The sequence below is a fragment of the Stenella coeruleoalba genome (assembly GCF_951394435.1).
Source record: "Stenella coeruleoalba genome assembly, chromosome: 1".
Classification (NCBI taxonomy): Eukaryota; Metazoa; Chordata; class Mammalia; order Artiodactyla; family Delphinidae; genus Stenella; species Stenella coeruleoalba.
In genome coordinates, this window is record NC_137169.1 from 180,695,488 (window position 1) to 180,701,556 (window position 6,069).

The following is a 6,069-nucleotide window of genomic DNA, read 5'->3' on the forward strand; positions in this document are numbered from 1 at the left end:
TTCAAAGGGCTCTTAAATGCACGGCATCTTCCGGTGGATGCTTACCAATGTATAATCTTGAATCTAAGGTGCAACATCCTTTTCTTGCACGTTCCAGCATGTTAGCAGAAAAGCTGCCCAAAGAACACAAAAACAAATACTAAGAATTCAAAATTGAAAGAAAGAATGAAACAGGTTATTCATTTCAACCTTGGCTTTAACAAAGCAGGTACAATTATATATGGGGAGAGCAGCCAAATACGTTCATTTATTTATTAAATAATCATCATCTAGATTAGTCTAAAGCAGCAGGAATCGTCATCTCATCACACGTAAGAAGGGTGACCTCACTGGACAGTGCATGTAGTTGATCGGCATAACAACAAAGAAAAAGGCCAGGAGAAAACGAGTTTTGTAAATTGACAGACTCCTAGAATATGACCAGATTATGATATAAATAATGAGATTTCACGTTTAACTCAATGGAGCTTAAATTTCCAGGCAACCTCCAAGGGCAAAGTTGTGGCAGAAGTAGAAGATAAGACAATAGAAAAAAAAAATTCTGTGACTTGACCTCAAACTTTAAAGGCAGTTAAGAACTGGTACCTAGAATTCCCTGCAGTTGGAGCTATGGCTTATAAAGACTGCTGTGATTTGTTTTGGAGCTAGGTCTACTATGCAGCATTACAACCAACCAATGCAATTCTTCATCTGCCCCTGAGAGAACTGCCTAATCTGAACGATACTCTTTGAACCAGCGGTCATAGGGAATCTGGTATGTGCAGGGGGATTCAGCAAAATACAGAGATTTCCCTTGCCTTCAATGAAAATACCATCTTGTTGAGGAGATAAAGCAATCACACATTTAAAACTAAACAAAAGGGCTTCCCTGGTGGCGCAGTGGTTGAGAGTCTGCCTGCCAATGCAGGGGACACGGGTTCGAGCCCTCGTCTGGGAGGATCCCACATGCCACGGAGCAACTGGGCCCGTGAGCCACAACTACTGAGCCTGCGCATCTGGAGCCTGTGCTCCAGAGGCCGTGACAGTGAGAGGCCCGCGCACCGTGATGAAGAGTGGCCCCTGCTCGCTGCAACTGGAGAAAGCCCTTGCACAGAAAAAATAAAAATAAATAAAAATAAATTTTAAAAAATAAAAATAAATAAATTAAATTAAACTAAAGAAAATACGACATTAAAAGTTTAAGGGAAAAAAAATTTTAAGGAAAGGGGAGTGAATTCAGAGAGAGTGTTCAGAAAAGCTCCAAGGGACTTGATCTGGGTCTTGTAGGGCATCTGGACTGAGATGGACAAACAAAAGGCGAGGAAGGACTTTGAGTCAAATCGGAGCAAATGTGCAGAGGTGGAACATGCAGTGGGCACGTGGAGAACATTAAGTAAACCACGGAGTGGACACTGAGGCTTATTTTTCAACTAATGGTGAAAATATAAAGAACAGATGTCTTCTAAGTAGTTACTATTCCTCTACCAGCTACAGCATGAAACTCTGAAGGCTGGGTGTATTCAAAGTCCCCAAAGCTTGAAGCATCCTCATTCCTTCATGGAACTGCGAGCAATGGCTGGGACAATATAAACAACAAACAAGCTATACAGCATGTCAATAATTTCTGAGTTCTTTCTAATAAACAGTACAGAAGGGAGAAAATATTGTAACTGCATCCCATTCTACAGTCCACTTAAGAAGAAAAATGGGTGATGGTAGCAACGAGGACCATGTTGTGATGGTGATGAGGATGATGATGATGATGACACTTAGAATTTACTGAGTGTTTATAATATCTCAGGATTTGTGTTTTCCCTACATTATTTCACTTTATCCTCACAGAAGCTTCAGGACTTTTTTTGGTAACAAGCAATGTAAAACTGGCTCAAAATAGCTTAGCATTAAAGAGAATTAATTGTCTGGCATAACTGGAAAGCCCAGGGGTAGATATTCTTGGCTTCAGAAATAGCTGAATCCAGGGGACCAGATAATGTTATCAGGATTCTGTCACTGTTTTCGTTTCTCAGATCTCTTTTACTCTGACTGTGGCTTCATTTGCAGCTAGTCACTCTTGGTATACCTGGGGAGACTGACTGCCTCCATACTTATTCTTAGAGGTCAAAAGAAGCAGACCTGGGCCTCCCTGGTGGCGCAGTGGTTGAGAGTCCGCCTGCCGATGCTAGGGGACGCGGGTTCGTGCCCCGGTCTGGGAGGATCCCACGTGCCTCGGAGCGGCTGGGCCCATGAGCCATGGCCGCTGGGCTTGTGCGTCCGGAGCCTGTGCTTCGCGGTGGGAGGGGCCACAGCGGTGAGAGGCCCGCGTGCAGCAAAAAAAAAAAAAAGAAGCAGCAGACCTTCGTCTCTTGTTCACTCCCTCCCTCTTGCTCTTCCTGCCCTCTCCCTCTCCTTCTCTCCATCATGGAAGGCTTTGGATGGCCCTGCTGAGTCATGTGCACAACACTCAGACCAAAGGCTCCAAGGGCCTTGAGTCCTGCAGCTCGCCCTTTCCACCAGAGATGGGCAGGTAATGGGATTGACAGACCCCTGGCACCATATGAGTCAGGGAGAGCCGTTCCTTGTGGAAAGCAAGCTGCCCGGCAAATGTCCACTACAGGTAAATACCAACATTATCCCTATTTGGCAATGAGAAAATTGAGGCCTTGGCTGGTTGAGTTTGGAACCAGGCTTTGGAATTAAGACTGCCCGTTGTTAAACCAATGGCTGTGAAGCTGAGAAACCTTTGAAAAGGACTGGGCCTGAGCCTCACCCAGATAATTAACCCAGAATCTAGGTGGTAAGAACTGGGTGGTAAGAACACTTTTTTTAATCTCCTCAGGTGGTTCTAACACTAGAAATATGAGAAAGCAGCCAGTATTGAAAACCTCTGTCCTAAGCTCTAGGCTCCTGTTAATAATAAACCCCAGAATACACACAGTACTCCCTTCAGCCACCTTTATCAACCAGCTCGTAAGAATGACCTGATGCTTTACCTGCCTGTCTCCCTCACTCACCTTTATATCATCCCATCTTTACAGCTGCAGTCCCTGGTACCTCACCTGACGTAGCAGGCATCCAATAACTATTTGTTAAACTGAATTGATGTAGCTCCCTGGATTTTCATGCAAACACTCATGCTGGAATGAAGGGTTCAGAGGGGGGAAAACAGTAAAACTATCTTCATGTCGTAGTAGCGATAATGATAGGAAGGAGAAAAAAGGAAAGGGGAAAGTAGTCCGTTGTCCATATTTTCTCAGTCAAAAAGAAACACAGGGCTTCCCTGGTGGCGCAGTGGTTGAGAGTCCACCTGCCGATGCAGGGGACACGGGTTCGTGCCCTGGTCCAGGAAGATCCCACATGCCGCAGAGCGGCTAGGCCCATAAGCCATGGCCGCTGAGCCAGCATGTCCGGAGCCTGTGCTCCGCAACGAGAGAGGCCACGACAGTGAGAGGCCCACATAACGCAAAAAAAAAAAAAAAAAAAAAAGAAACACAAAAATAAGGAACTCAGTAGGTAAAATTACCATGTGGCATACATTACATTTCAAGTTAACATAACCCTTCAAGGCGGCATTTCAGCTTTCATTCTACCGGGTTCCTTAATTACAATATCCGTATTCCCCAATTAAAGGCTCATTAAGCTTGTCAACACCTTTTTAGAATATTAACTATTTTATTCTTTAGAAATCTAGGCATTATTAAATCAGAATCCTTTATGGAAAAGCATATTCTAATGACTTCTTGATCTCTCATTCCATTCGATGACACCATGTTAAAAAATCGCTTTAATCTGATCAAGTTTAATTTTTCTGCAGTCAAGTAACTGCCCTTCAGTTAAAAGCTTCTGTTAGAACTACACTAACATAATAGCTCTTGGTTCTGTGTTCCTTTTGGTGATTTCTGTTTTTTTCACACAAAACAACTTGCTCTCAAACTTCCATTTTACCCTGTAGAAACCTGAGCCCACGTGTTTCATCTCTATCTGGGTGTGGAGGCGGGTGCAGGATAACTTTAATTTTTCCCTACTTGGCTGTCTGCTTCCTAGAATCTCTCTATTTTCAGCTGCCCTGGGATTTCCCTTTCCACTGCACCTGCCCTGACTCTGGGCTCTACCCCAGCACTGGCCAACCTTGTGAATGTTTTATGAGACTGTCTGCAGCAGAGACCCTTGGAGCCAACCAAGAACACCTGTTGTTTCCTTGCCCTTCTCCAGACCTTCAGTGCCCACCCTCTGCTGGGCTCAGGCATTCCTTCCATCCAGAAGGTTTCTGAGGTTTGCATATCTGCATAAGCATCTAATCATCAGTCTGCTGGCGAGCTTACTTCCAGAACAATGATTGGGCACTAAAGTGTGTTTCAGGCAACTCAGCTAGGCCTTTAGGCTAAAGAAGTATTTGCCTAAAAGGACACTTTATATGAAATCCAAAGGCTTGCTGGCAATCATATCCCCTTTGGTAATATTTTTTTCCCAAAGTTCTTGTTCTTCCATTTTTATTGTCAGTAACCACTAAAGAAAAACAAGGTCTGATTAGAGTCCAGGGGAAGAATGCATGTTTCTTCAGAGGAAGAATCTAGAATTTCCTTTAGGAACCTGACGTTCATGTACTCACTGCCCCTATCCCCATGACTGACACTGCCACCACTCTAGGACTTTAGACTTGGAAATTTAGGAATCTTGATCTCTTTGCTTAATTCTTTATGGACTCAAGTATTTCTTTCATCAGATAGTTTTATGTGTTAGTAGCACTTGAGTTCAGTAGACTTTGAAGGGCCAGCATGGGAACCTCACCGTTATTTGCAATACTGCACCTATGGGAAAATGTGTTACACATACACAAAAATAAACATGCAGCAATAGCAACCTGTCTCCTTACCTCATCTCCACACTCAGGCCCTGCCCTTAACCCTACGCAAGGCACTGGACATCCAGCAGCAGTAAGAGGAAACACAGACTCATTTGCTCACCACTCCCTACACTTTTCTTCTTAGTTCAATTTTCTTTCTCCTGAATTACATCTTTCAACAGTTCCTTCAGAAAGGTTCTTTTGTGCTAAATTCTTTCAGTTTTGTCTGAAAATGTTGTTTTGGAGGGAGAGGAGATTTTATTCTTAAAGTTTAATTTGCTATAGAATTTAGGTTAATATTTATTTTCTCTTAACAATTTGAGGATATTTTTCCACCGTCCTTTGACTCCATCAGTCTGTTGAAAAATCTCCAGCTAGTTGAACTATCATTCCTTTGTTAACTTGTCTTTTTTCTAAAGTTGCCTTTATTATATATTTTTTGTCTTTGATATTCTGCAGTTTCATTAAGATGGATCTAGATGTGTATTTGTTTTACTTATTTTGCCAAGAAACTTGTTGTGCTTCTTGAGGCTTAGGACTAATGTTTTTAATCAACGAAAAATCAATGAAAAAATTCTTAGTTTCTCTATCTTTGAATATTACCTTTCCACCATTCTCTTTATTCTTTCTTATTGAAACCCCTAGTAGATATATGTTTCATCTTCTTATATCTTCAAGGTTTCTTGATGTCTCATTTTTCCAACATTTTCTTTTTTTTTCAGCACTTTCCTGATAATTTCCTCAGATTTATCTTCTGGTATACTAATTCTCTTTTTAGCCAGCATTTTTAACCTGTCTACTAATTTCAGTGTTTACACGTTTTCATCTCTAAGAGTTTTTTTTTTTAATTAATTTATTTTATTTTTGGCTGCGTTGGGTCTTCGTTGCTGCATGCGGGCTTTCTCTAGTTGCAGTGAGCAGGGGCTACTCTTCTTTGCAGTGCACGGGCTTCTCATTGCAGTGGCTTCTCTTGTTGTGGAGCACAGGCTCTAGGCACACAGGCTTCAGTAGTTGTGGCTCGCAGGCTCTAGAGCACAGGCTCAGTAGTTGTGGCGCACAGGCTTAGTTGCTCCATGGCATGTGGCACAGGGCTTGAACCTGTGTCCCCTGCATTGGCAGGCAGATTCTTAACCACTGTGCCACCAGGGAAACCTTCTAAGAGTTTTATTTATTTTTAAATATGCCTATTCTTTTTCAGAATCTTATGCTTTATGATACTATTCCTTCTTTTATGTCACTTTAAGCATATA

The 6,069-nt window shown here is 42.4% G+C and overlaps 1 protein-coding gene across 2 annotated transcripts in view; it reads right to left on the reverse strand.

The window, feature by feature from the left end:
- PAPPA2 (pappalysin 2) overlaps positions 1 to 2,176 on the reverse strand; it is a 472,610-nt gene extending 470,434 nt beyond the window's left edge. The window contains exons 1-2 of one of the 2 annotated variants that reach the window (XM_079905559.1): positions 2,113 to 2,176; positions 46 to 113 (exon numbers count right to left, since the gene is read on the reverse strand). The gene's annotated coding sequence lies outside the window, so the exon portion shown is untranslated. Of the gene's footprint in view, positions 1 to 45; positions 370 to 2,112 lie in introns of those variants that run through there. The other variant, XM_079905558.1, reaches the window with a different exon arrangement.
- Positions 2,177 to 6,069: the final 3,893 nt, after the last annotated feature.